The sequence below is a fragment of the Ceratina calcarata genome, unplaced genomic scaffold (assembly GCF_001652005.2).
Source record: "Ceratina calcarata isolate Rehan_Ccalc_2016 unplaced genomic scaffold, ASM165200v1 scaffold227.2, whole genome shotgun sequence".
NCBI classification, from domain to species: Eukaryota; Metazoa; Arthropoda; class Insecta; order Hymenoptera; family Apidae; genus Ceratina; species Ceratina calcarata.
The window spans coordinates 110776-125100 of NW_017144533.1; the positions used below are offsets into that span (position 1 = coordinate 110776).

A 14325-nucleotide genomic window follows, 5' to 3' on the forward strand; every position below is an offset into this window, starting at 1 on the left:
CGAGACAGACGATTTGAAGAGCGATGACTTGGCAGATCTATCGATACATCGAGAGGCCGGTTTCGCAGTGTGGGTGTCGCCGCCATGCGAGAAGAGAAAGTATGCGCAGCGCGCGGCAGTTAATTTATGTAATGCTGATTTATGCCCATCCAGAGATGATCTTTTTTAATTCGGACGATCGTTGACGCGTACGTAGACTCCCCTCTTTGTGGGTGGCAATCGTCGCGCTCGAATTATCGTTATCGCCACCGCGACGACGACGCTGCCAACGAGACTTAATTCCAAGATTTGTCGGCCGAAATGCGTCCGTCGTACCGCGATATTCGTGAGCGTCGTTTATCTTTCAATTACGGCCCCGCCCGGGCGCCGTTAACGCTGATAAATTCGTAATTCCCGGGAAATTATTTTGCGCGGCGATAACATTATCCCCGTGCCCGGATTTACGAGCACGGTTTACGACGTATCAAACTCTTATTGAAAATATACGAGATAATTGCGTGTAGCATTTTATACAAGTTCATTTCTTGGGTCAGGTTAATTCAATCAGAATCGATTAGCAAATCAATCTTTTGTTAATAAGAGAAAATATCATTTGTAACCCTTTGAGTCACGCATTTTTACTGTAAAGAAGGCATTTCTTTTTGTTCATTAATTAATAATATAAACAGTGTTATAAATAGTTCATGAAAATAATGTTCATCTTAGTACTAGCAGAAGTATTGACGAGACAAAATTAAAAAAAAAAAGAAAAGTGTTCAGGCTTTAGTGGCCAAAGTAATTAAGACAGGTGGGACGCCAGAGTCTTGGTATGGTTCAAAGGGTTAATATAAATAAGTGAAAAAATGTGGAAAATAGGTAAAATATTTGAGGTCGATTTAATGAAAATCGATGGGCAAATCCTTTCGCTCGTAACAAGCGTAGGAGGAGGTGTCACCGTAACTGGGATACGGCCGGTTCACTTTCACCGTAGGTTAGTCACTCGGTTCGTAAAACGTTTGTAAGTAAGGTGAGTTTCAATCTCGTGTGGCCCCTTCCGGGTGTTTCAAGCTAGGTTGCATTCTCATCAGGTTCCGTTACAAAATGCGCTCGGTGAATACAAATTGACGTTCGCCTCCAAAGGACCAACCAAAACATAGAGCGCGGTGAACGAGTGAATGAGCCTCAAAAGAGGTGATGAGTGTACACTTAGAACATATTCTGTTGAACAGAACGTTAATTCACCGTTAACTTACAATGGAATTAACACTCGATTAGGACAGTTGGAACGTAGATTTAAAGGTCAAAGGAATCTTGGAGTTCTCAGTGACAAAAGATCGAGCAAGATTCAACTACCAGCATAAAGTTCCTTCAAGAATTGCATATAAGGGATTGTTCTCCATTCACCGAGAAACTTCTACCACAATACGTTGAATAAAACCGACGGGAAGTTCGATTCTCGAAAACTTAACTACAATAGCCTGGTGGTTGATTGAAACCGTGGGTACAAATATAAATAGCAATCACTGTAGAAGTTTGAATCGCGCGAGAGTAGGCAATCTTCGGCTTTCGAAGGAGATCCATATTCTTCCTACGGAGAAGGAGGATCGAAATCCAGCCGTAAGCCGACGATCCAGTCGCAATTATGGGAATCCACATCCTCGTAACGTTGCATCCCTTCGCGGTTAGCCCGTTGCACCTGCCGCTGCGCCGCTCGAAGAGTCAGGCTGGTTTCTCCTCCGACCGCTCTCCGTCATTCTTCTTCTTCTTGTTTATCTCTCCTCATCCTGCGCGCCCTTCTGGTTCGCTCTCTTCGTTTTTGCCTTTGCCTATCGTTCCCTCGTTCCTCTCGCTCGCTGCACCGGCTCCACTCCACGGAGGAGAACCTTTGACTACGTCTCTCTCTCGGCCCCGAGGCAATGCACCTCGTCCCGAGCATTGACCCCGGGATCCGCGGCTGTGTTCGGACTTACAGCGCGCCGAGTAGGCCCCGTGCCTGCTCTCTTCCTTGGTTGCCGCTTCCTCGCGATCTCCTCCACTACTTCTATTTTCCCCGGGGTTTCGTGTTCGCCGCCACCGCCAGGAATAAACGCGATGCGATACCTCGCTCCGGGCCATCGGCGAGGAATCTCGATAAGCCCCGCGCGAAATTAATTGGCCGGCCTCGAAATCGAACCCGAGCCTACTACCCTCCTCCTGAAACCACTCACCCGATTGTTAAGAGTATCGTCGAATCTTAATACAATATCTGATATAATAATTGATACAATAAATGATATAATGTTTCATACATTGCCTCATAATTGATACAATGTTCCGTCAATTAGCACCTAAATTATTCTGTCAATCGTTAAACCTGGAAGGCAAACAACATCTGGCAGAAGTTTTTGATCAATACGTCTGTGAGTAATTGCATGAAAGCACTTGAAAAATAGAAACAAGGGTACAATTTCATTATACGTCTTATTGCATGTGCGAAAAGATTTTGAATAATTCACAATCCTGAATGATAGTTTAATGTCTAGTTCACTAAAAGAGGTTTATTCGATTGTTTGCTTTTTATTATATGCATATTATACAACCTAATTCTTCTTTTAATATTTATTTCATAACATAACATAATTTTTTCTAGGAAAAGTTACAATCCATATAAATGTAAGAGCATTCTGATTCGTTTCCTAATATTCTGATAAAAAATCTGTTACGTAGTAATTAATTTGAAGTTCCATTATTATCTTTACATGTACATACATATTACGTAATCGACTGAAATATAGGGCGCGTAACTGGCATTCCGTGTGCCAAGCGCAATTATGATTAATTTTATCGATTGATCGGACGGTAAATCAGTAGAAATGGTGGGCGGTCGAGGCGTGCCACACGGCAAAACCGAAGAATCGACTGGGGTCTTTGTATAGGTAATACGGTACTCGTACAACCCTTTATCGCGACGAGTACCGTTTCCACCTGGTTGCTATCGGCTTGACAAACTTCCACTTGAGACGTTCCACCTACGAAAGGAGAGCCTCGAGAGTTTATCTCTAATTCAACCGGAGATAAACCCTTCGGCCGGGTCCGAGTGTGAGCCTTATCGAACCTAATCAAACAGCGAAAAGGAAAGGCGCGAAAGAGATAGAGAAGTGTGAATCACGGGCCAGCCGAGGAAAATTGATAACTGACAGTCGCTCGCAATCGCGTTTCGACTTCAAATCGCCTGTCCTTCGCTTTGCATTGACTTTCAAAGATGAATCTTTTTCATTCTACTTTTTGTATCATATTATCCTGTAAGAAAAGGAATCGAGTTAGGTAACAAAAGCAAAGAAAGATAACATCAATCATTCTGAAAATATTAAAGTCGTATGAACCCTTACATAAAAATAATGACAAGCATTGCAATTTTAACAGTTACTAGATATTACATTAATAAAACACTATGCCAAATGAATATTAAAAATTATGTTTTGAAAATTCCTTATGACCGAGAAATACAGGTTGAACAATTTTATAAATCTTACTCGTCTGTAATTATCACTTTTTCTAAAAGTTCGTTGCTTCAAATATTGGACACGGCTTTTTATTATACGTTTTATAATTTGGCAGAGATCTTACGACTCATGCAACCTTAAATTAAGTCTATTGATTTCTGATAAGATAATAGAAAGTAACATCACGAAGTTACAAAAATTTCGTTTTCGGTATCAGTTTAGAAGGGAGGGTCGCTGTGAAAGTAGTACAAAGACGTGATTAACGGCGCCGAGTAAGAAAGCCCACCCAAGGGAATCGTCTCCTTTAACGTTTCAACGAATACGCACGCGAGATGCGTCAACGACGGTCGTCTTCGTTCACGAAAATCAGCGTCGGGCTCAACGTTCCGGAATAAAAATACGGCTATCCGATAAAAACGTCTTCTACTCGCGTCGCCGTTTCGATGTGGTACGACGAGAAAAACACGGAGACAGCTGCGCGCCGCATTTTTTCCTTCCAGACATACAAAATGCTCGGATTACGCGAGGGACGATCGTGTCGCATGATACGCAGACGATTTGGGGCGAGATTTTCGTGAGTCGTGGCTTTTTTTGCTCTACAACTGCTTTTATCAAGAATGACCTGCCTCTCCTGGGAAATTATACCTAATTTGGGTTGATAAAGAACTTCTAATGAATCAATTATGCACGTTAGTTACATCAACAGTACTTTAACATTGTTTATCGAAGATTGCAAACTCTGTACTTTGAGGTACAACAGAATTCTAATGGTGTTAGATTTATTTATTTACTCAACACCAGATTATATTAAAATACAGAATGTATATTTATAATAAAAGATAATACGAAAAATTATAGTGATATGATGAATCTATCAGCATTCAGAAACTTGCTTTTACCAACGAATATTCTACCCCTAATCACGATTAGAAGAATCATCATTTTAATTTGTAGAAACGTGATCTTATAATCGAATTAGTATACTCGTCCTAATAATTTTTCGACGGTGGAGAGAGGCGACAAACACGCGGAACGAGAACGGTCCGCGTTGAAAATTTATCGCATTGCCTTTGGATTAAGAGAGGCCAGAATTGAGAAACGATCCAAGTTTCGCTTGGCGAGGATCGTTTTAATTGAACGAGGGCGAGGGAATGTGTTCGAGCACGTTGCTTCGTACCCTAACTTCACCTAACGGAACGTCGATAAATTCTCCTACGACTAAATGCAATTATACGTGTTGAAAGGTTTAAATAAAATACGTGTACAATGTATTTTATACTCAAGTATATCTGGCGAGTTTTCAGCCAAACGTAATTCAGAACATGCAAACCTTTACAGAGAAATCAACGAATGACAAACTGAAAATTAATTCAATCACGTAGGAATTTGTGTAATAAAAGATGTTGTATAATAAGAAGACGAGAGGAGAAGCGAGGTCGACTATGCATATATGGCAATTATTATTCAGAAAAATTTGTTTGTGAATTATGGAGAATATTAATCTAAATTTTTTATGAAAAGTTAATTCAATCGTACAGGAATTTGCGTAATTTAAGAAGAGAAGAGACGAAACCAGATACATCTCATAATTAACAATGTACTACGCAATTGTTATTCAGAAAAATTTGTTTGTGAATTATGGAGAAAATTAATCTGAATTTGTTTTATGGAAACTAAATTCAATCATACAGGAATTTGCGTAATGAAAAAGAGAAAAGATGAAACTAGGTACATCTCATAATCAACAATATACTAGGCAATTATAATTTAGAAAAATTTATTTGTGAATTGTGGAAAAAATTAATCTGAATTTGTTTTATGGAAACTAAATTCAATCATACAGGAATTTTCCTAATAAAAGGAGTTGTATAATAAAAAGAGAAGAAACGAGGTAGATCTCCTATAACCGACTATATATTAGGCAATTATTATTCAGGAAAATGGTTTATGAATTATGGAATTTAATTACATAGGTACTGAGTTTTATGGTTATGAAAGGCAGCGTAGGTTAACGCGAGCTATTGCAAGCAATGTTAATTAATCGTTAATAACACGTTCGCGGCAACCATTCCGCGTTTCCTCACTTTTCCAGGAACTGGTAGTTAACATTTTTTCCTCCAACCATCGTGAACGTGATCGCGCACAGTTGATTTCGAAAGTGAGATCGAGTACATTCCTTTCGTAAAGGAATTCGTGAATGAACAGGTTAACGGCTATTTGTCGATGATTGCAAACTTCATTGAAATTTAAGGTATAATAGCACTCAAGATAGATATTTATTTCAGCATTCAAACTCAGAAATGAATTCAGTTTACAATATCTTCCCTAACACACTCGCACGTGCATCTCTCTATATAACAGAATAAATCTTTGCATTTTAACGTATAGCAATATTACTTTAGCAAACTTACCATGCCAGTATTGATTTCCTTCCTCAAAATTTCCGCACCTGGACCTCGCAGTTAACCTCTGACTATCACCTGCTCTTTTTTCAGATATTCTACCTTCCCTGTTACTTTCTTAATAAGGCAAGCCTCAGTGCTAATAAAACTAATAATAATTTATGCTGAATGCAAATGATTGTTATGTTGAACCATTCCTGTAAATAAACTTTAATGTCAATACGAATTTTAAAATTATTTACATTGAAATATCTCCTGAACTAGCTTTTCGACATATCAGTACATTTTCTATAAAGAATTTCTAGTTGCATCGGCTGATGTATAAAAAATATCCCACTCCATTTGAAAAAACAAAGTTGACCTTGAAATCTTCTAAACACCTCGACCTGAAGAATAGTTATATACGCCACGTAATGTGTCCCTCGAAGCCAATCAACTTTTGTCTGAGACATTTATTCCTATCTCAAAAAATGTAGAAGTTATGCAAGAGACTTTCCTCAGACTCATCCTGTATAATATCTACATCTTCTATTCAAATGATTATATTTACTTATTCGTTCGGTGTCAGCGGTGCACAATTTACATTTCAATAATAAAAAAGATTTTGTTATCACTTGAGAATTAATTCAAATCAATAATGGGATTCTGTAAACATTCGATACATGTTCGCTTTATCAACAGCAATTTCATTCGCTAGCAGGAAGGTGAATTTTCGTGAATACTTGTTACAATTGCGTTGTGTTAGATTAGAACGAAAAAAATTCTGGCAGTGGTTCGCCTCGCGGTTTATTTACACCGTAACTGTTAATGCCGACTGCTTCTGTTTCGCGGCGCGTACGAATTATTTCGCGGCGAACAGTTACCGGAATAATTAATGAGAACAACTATGAAAATATGTAGCGCCGCAACGTTGAAATACGAAGCAACGCGAGACAGTCGAGGCTCCCCGTTACCCATTTTCCAACGTTTTCATGAATATCAAATTACAAGGGTTCAGGACAAATTTCAGCGAAATTCATTTGCGTTTCCCCACTCCTCGGTTCGTCATACTGCTGCACACATTTCTGTAGTTTCAAGGAATGTATATTCTGGAAGAAGGTATCCAGCTGAATATATTTTTCTTTCAAAAAACGGAGATGTTAAACAATTGCCATTGTTTAACCGGGCAACCTCAATTATCCTCGAAATGTACACAAAAGAAGCAAGCGTTGTGAACAGTGGCAGGCATCCCCCGAGTCGGACCGACAGGACGGAGAAAGGAAGAACGATTTTGTGGGTGCCGGCGTCAAATTAAAGCGGTTTTTCCGGGCGCGCGGGCGACAGGCACGTAGAGGCTTCCAAGGCCAAGGGAAAAAACGAGGAAAATAACGAAGGAAGGCGGGCGGACGCGGGCAAACGGAATTCGAAACAAGGGCTTTCGACGCGAAGGTAAACGACGTCCCGGCGAGAAAACTGCGACCCATAAACCTAGTTTCCGCCCTTAAAATAATGCGCCGCGACGTCGGGCCCACCCTACTCGCGGCGATCGTCGAAAGGAAGAACTGGAGCGTCTCTAGTGACAGTAATTCGAAGCGACAGGCTTCCAATTAAACCTCTTTAGGGACAGGTCGCGCGACAACCGAGGGAGGAAGTGCGGAACAATGTCGAATTCAAACGCGGATTTACATATCGCTTTATTACGGCCTCGATTGAATTTAAACCCTCTCTTCCTCCCGCCGACGTAGATGTTATTACGCCTACTCGCTCGTTCCCGGAACTAATCGAGTTCCCTTTCGCATTCCCGCATATTCCGATAATTAATCAAAAATTAATAAAATTACTTGGTAAATTAAATTGTGAACATTTTTAATTACAGGCATCATCCATTTTAATCCTCGTTATGTGTCTGATTTATCGAAATGTATAATGTATGATCACTCGCATATTGCGTGGTTCAAAGTGATTAAAAATCGTTTTATACAATTACTTGATCAATTAAATTGTAGAAATTCTTAATTATAAGCTGTATCGAATTTATGGGATTTTTGGTTTGTCTAAATATAAGAATAGATAATTACTCGCATGGTTGCAACTGACTCTGATGCAAACTACATAAAACTATGCTTGCGATATAAAAAAAATACGGAAATTCGTAAACATTGATTATCTATTTTTTTAATATTATTACAGCTTCAATATGAAATTTTTTTATAATATTGTTATTAAAATATATTATTTATTTCACTTCCATAAGAGTGTAATTTCGAAAAATTCAAAAATTGATTTTTAGACATTTATATAAGAAACTTTTATAAACAAGAACCAAGTCGATATCTCGTATTGTATAGAAGAAATAACGATATTCTTAAAAATACAATTTACTCGCTCTCACCATTTTAAGAGTGGAGTTTCGAAAAATTGAGAAATAGTGTTTGTAGCACTTTTATGAGATGAAATTTTTGCACAAAAATGAATTTGATATCATAAAGAATGATTGCAATACAAATAAAATACATTTTACACCATTTTCACCCTCAGAGATCGAATTTCAAAAAATTCGAAAGTTAGTTTTTATTAAAGTGGCATTTTGCTACCACAAACAGTTCAATATGTTATCGAGTTTGAATGATATTAGCAAATAAAAAACACATTTCACTCATTGATAAAATTTCGGAAAATCGTCCCTTAATAACTACCCTCAAGATTTCAAATAAATCCGTACAATAATTTTTATTGAACATTGATGAGCGAGCCAGTTAGAAAGCTCTTTAATGTACATTACATTTATATACATATAAATACTAATACATGTAAGTTACAGGCTATAAATGATAAAATTAACCCTTTTCTTTTCTGTTATAGGTAAGAGTTGAAATGAACGAAACTAGCAATCCGAGTCTAACGTTATTCTTACGCATTCAGGTAAACCAATTTTTTTCTCGTACAGTTTATATCATTTTTCGTACTCTTCACACGTCATACGAGTCAGTTTAGTTAGGCAGAAAAATTTGCCTATTTTTCCTCGTGTTCACGTATATCTTCACACGCTTAACCCGTAGGTCTGTTTCACATTTACGGAAGGAACACTGTACTCATATGGTTGTAAGTTTCATGCACTCGCTAGACAAACTAGGCTGTTGTTCCATGATTGGAATACAGCTAGTCTCATCAATTCGCGCGCGCTTAAAACTAACGAGATTTATCATCTACGAGCGTAACAAATGTCTGCCAGTTCGTCGGATTAATACGTAGCAGAGCTTCGAGTACGGCACACTCCGGCGTCAACCTCGTTCGACGTTTAACGAAGCGACGTGCTCGCCGGCGAGGAACGTTCGTTTGTGGATAATAAACTAACCAAATATTAGCCGTTACGTAACCGCGAACCGCTCGTAGAACTTTGGCCTTAAAAATTTTCCGAACAAACCCGATGAACGATTATGTAAATAACCTGGCGTCGCCCGAAGTGTAATCATCGGCGGGCTTGAGTAACGGTGAAGCCGTTCCCTGTAATCCAACACGTGAATGATTTTACACTTCAATCTATTAGAAGAATTTTATGAATTTTAAGATAAGGGATATGATTATGCAAAATACATCAATCTTCCTTCGTTTTTATTACGTTTATAAAACCTAAATTGAGGTGTATTACAGTCTACATCTACTCTACAATTAATGATTGTATTTCAAACAGGTATGGCAGTCATTTAATAGAGAAGGTTTTTACATTCGGCGAAGAATCTTTTAAGAACGCACAAATACAGTAGCATGGTTAGCAATTATTATGTGTGTCTTTAAGGGTAGGAAGAAATTATTTTGGCTTAAGTTTTTAATGGGTTTGATTCTTTGGAAACGGTAGAAGCAGCACTGCTACGAAATATGATCCAAGTCTTCAGCTTAATAGCTACACTGCCAGCTGGTTACTATGAATTACTGACAATGCCGACACGAGATAGGGAGAATAGCTCAGTTATGGAACATTCACACTACGATTTTTGTCTATATTCCCGACTTTTTAAAAAATTCCGTAGGACCCAACATTTTTAGCAGCTGTAGATCAGAGATGGACCTGCGACCTTCTAATGTTTTCTGTACGACCATATTTATCTTTATACAACATCTATCTATTGTTACTTATTTAATTATTGATATTACACATTGTGTTAATTGAATTGGGAAAAAAATACTATCATAAAGAATTTGTTTAATACAAAAAAGATCCCATCGAAATATGCCAAAATGCTGTTTTTACATTTTGCATTTTTTTAGTCAACACACTCGTTGAATGCTGTCTTACTTTGTAAGTACTTACTGTTGCTAATCAATCACATGTGTTGTGTAAATTAACCAGTTAACTGTGTCGATCATTTTGCAAAGTGCGCCCCAGTGTATGTCGCGATGATCAAGCGATGACGAATATAGTCGTCAAACACAGAGTAAGTGGCGCTGTTGAAATATTGGGTCAAAAAGACGACTTTATTTTAGAAAATGAATGAATTTATTCACGGATATAGCCGTCATAACACAAAATTCTGCCATTCTTCCATGACGGATATAGTCGTCAAACACACTTAACTGGTTAAAATTCATTTAAGGACTCAGATATCTAATATTCATTTTGAAGACCAACTCAAACTGCGTACAACTAAACTGTTGCCTAATATTTATTTATTATCTAATAAAACCATATTTAAAGAGAAATTATTAACCTGTAGTTTTGTATTACAAAATATATTTGTTTCACGATACAGAGCAATTGGTACTAATTTGAACATGAAACATGAAACTTGTAAAATATCACGAGAGTGAAATGGATACAAATTGGTTTGAAAAATGGCTTCGCACGGGGCATGAAAAAAATGTAAAAATCGGGCGAGGTATATAATTACAAGAAATTTCGATAAAAACAGGAGAGGATCGCGATTAATCGCGGCGGTTGTACTCGCAAACGAACAAATTGTCGGAAATGAGTACGCGATACAGGCGTACGATACGATAATTGAAGCACGAGCTTATTAGCCGCGGGTATTCCTACGAAAATGTCTGGTAACGGAACGAAAGGCTCGTTAAGTTAAATTAGCGATGAGCAACGCGCGGCACCCCGTTAAACTAATAAGCGGTGACTGACAGTGTCAAAGTGTCGGCAGAGAGAAATTCATCAGGAACCCCGGATGATTTATATGTCTTCATCGCGAGATCTATTTTTACCTCCCTAGCTCTTACAATTAAACTTGTAGCTCCGCGGTAACGAGACGTAATTCTTATGCCGCGGTGTATGTGGAAACTAGGACGGATTGACTAATACACAACGTATATTCATTCAATTTTCACTTGGTAACACTATAATCCGAGAGCCCACTATGATTTTGTGGTCTAACTATATTATAGTATACAGTATATGTATAGCCCGAGTAAGAAACTTTCGTGCAGTTCTGAGATCCGGAGATGGAACATTAAGTTATTACAATATTGTAAACATGTGAATTTGCATGTTGCTTCTGCTTAATTATATTATGTTTGAAAACAGCTCTATTATCAAGTTTTCATGTTAATATTAATATTAAACGAAGTTTCATGAACTTTTAGTATCAATGTTTCTTGGTCAAGGAAAGACATTTAATTCTTTATTCATTGTATACAGATTTATTGTAAAATATACAATACAAACTTTTCTACTATTCCTTTAGTTAATACAATATAAACTATTCCTTTAGTTCACGTGAAAACATCCACATGTACCAAATACAAGGCGAAATAGAAAAATGTATATATAAAGAAAACTAACAGAGTTGTTTTCAATAGGAGAGTATAATATGAAGGCAAAATTCGGTCTATTGGAAAAAATATCTTTATTCTTACACGTGCCACTAAGAACTCTCAATTTCAACTGCTGATCAAACCGGCAAAACCTTTCCTCTCGCGAGGAGAGGGCCCCATGATGTCATGGGGGACTTCCCATTCGTTCCAACGCCCTCAACGGTGTTACAATTTTTACAATAAATACATAATGTATATTTTCCACAATAGTATAAAATGGAAAACATTAACAAGTATTCTGTTAATTTACGTAACTTGCGTACAGTGTTTTCTTCCATAATAGAGAAAATAATCGACATAAACTTGATACTTGAATTGATAACTTATAAAATTTCTCAACCTAATGTAAACAGATAGTGATTGATTTAAAAAAGAAGAATAGCTCAGTTTAGTAGATTTTGTGTGAACGTTATTTTGACGAATCAGTACGTGTCAGCAGGAATTCGTTAAAGGAATTGTTGGTTGAGGTAAAACTGGAAGACGGTAGCTCTCGCGTGACAATTTATGGTTATCCGCAGCAATTTCCCTTACTCGGTGATCAAACAGCCGCGTAATAAATTTAACCGAGGGCTGTGCCAGGACTTGAAAGCTTGTAAATAGCGAGCGGGAGTCGAAAACACCCGCCTCCGATCCCTTTGACCAGCTACGAGCAGGTTTAACTTTCTAATTAAAATCTGAACTTGCCGCGGAGTTGCAACACGTTGAAAAACTTGGCATCTATAGGCCTCGACCAGCGTTAATACCACCAAAAGGGGGTTAGGCCTCGTTGCTCGTCGTAAATTTCTAATCTTGATCCGAGCGTTATCTCGCAAGCTATTAACGTTAACCGTGGTGTTCGCGAATTTATCGAAACTCCGATAACCGGACGATTTTTCTTCCTAGCGCTCCAACTTTTTCCTCGCGGATGGCTCCCTCCATTTCTTTCCTTGACGAACGAACCTCTGCTCGTTAATTTACAGCCGCTATCGGCCAAGAATTTCCAGTCGCATTCCAGTTTTTATTTGTACTAGTGAAATACAAATCACTCATTTCACTTTTCCGATCGGCCTTAAGGGGTTACATGTATTCTCAGTGAAAAGAAGGGTGAAATAAAACGTTTATTTCCTTAAGAAGTCTTGTTTACTACGTAATGGTTATATGTATCTTGAAATATATACTAGTTTGATGTACACTCCTAGCAATTGAAGGAAAGGAATATATCAAAGATAAAATTCAAAATTTTATTCATTAATAACAATTGCGAGAAATACAGAAGATATTTTTATACTTTTATTAATACCAGCTGGATTAATAGCGTTTGTACGTTTCTATATTTTCTTGTTTAGTATACTATTTCAATTTTTGACTGCTGATAGACTTTTTAGAGAGTCGTGAATAAAAGCGTTTAAGAAGAACGAGATTATTTTAGCACTTGCTTAGCAGGCGAAGGTGGCAGACTTTACACAGGTACTAACTCTAAACGATGCTTTTAGACAGGATGACGTTATCGGTCATGCTCAAAAGAGAATGTACAGACGGACCGATAAAATTCGTGAGTAAATAGAAAATTGTACGTGGCCTTTTTAGTACATTCTCTCGAACAATTAAAAGAAACTTGAAAACATGAGTGAATTAACATAATACTGAATTGAATAATTACATAATGCTCTATATCCGCAATTTTCATTTGACGATCTTGAAATTATTTTATACATGATTGATGTGATTTTGAAATTATTTTGCACGTGACGGCTACGGTTTTATATGCAATTGTAATAGACAATTCGCATATAAAAACGTATTGCACATATGTATATAATTTCCAACCACGTGAAACAATTGACGGAAATCTCATATCGTGGAATTATAAAAATGGAAGGTCTGTATAAAAATCCGCAGTCAACATATGATTGACATAATTTTAAAATCAGACATTAATATTTTCAAATCTTCAGTTATGTGCCTTGAATTGCTAATTTAACAGGCATTCGAATATTTAAATATTCCATTTTGGTTTTCTGGTTTACATCCAGCTTATCTCAAACGATATAATACAATTAGATCTATAATAAGTTGTCTAACTCGTTGACGTTCCTATGTGCCCTGTCGCGGATTCTTGAGACTGTTTTCCGAACGCGTTAACGTCACGATTAGAAAACTCGAACGATGCGTCAGGGGCTGACCGTTCCTTCACCGAGCCGGCTTCATCTTACATAAATCTTTGCCACCGGCATTCCTAGAGAGAGAGAGACAGCGGCACAAAAAACCGCCATTCAGTGAAACGTCACGGGAGAATCGATCGATCGACACGTTCGACCCGATTCATCCATCAAATTCTTTCGCTCGAAGAATCCGGGGGCAAATGTCGCAATAATCAAACGGAAGTCGGCCGCAACGCGAATGTCAAACAACTATTCGATTAAAGCTTCGCCGTGCACATCGTTGTACGGTCACTTAACTTTGCTTTTTATTTATTTCAAGTTTACAGTCACATACTTACAGTTATTATTGACTACTCGATCTTAAATTATGAGCAATTTTAAGTAAAATTGACAAATGAAATTATTGTACTTCACTTGTTATTATTAAGGATGTATAGGCTATATACTTAAACGTTGAATTTATTATTATAGATTCATGTTACTATTAAAAAGCTACCTGTAAAATTTTAAATCAATTCATGGGTTTTT

At 37.5% G+C, this 14325-nt stretch overlaps 1 long non-coding RNA gene across 3 annotated transcripts in view; it reads left to right on the forward strand.

Moving 5' to 3' along the window:
- LOC113464018 (uncharacterized) overlaps positions 1-14325 on the forward strand; it is a 73105-nt gene that overhangs the window by 33630 nt on the left and 25150 nt on the right. For 2 of the 3 annotated variants that reach the window (XR_003388847.1, XR_003388848.1), the window contains exon 3: positions 8705-8764. The exons of the other annotated variant lie outside the window; for it this stretch is intronic. This is a non-coding gene — a long non-coding RNA (uncharacterized LOC113464018). The remainder of the gene's footprint in view (positions 1-8704; positions 8765-14325) is intronic. 3 annotated transcript variants of the gene reach the window in all.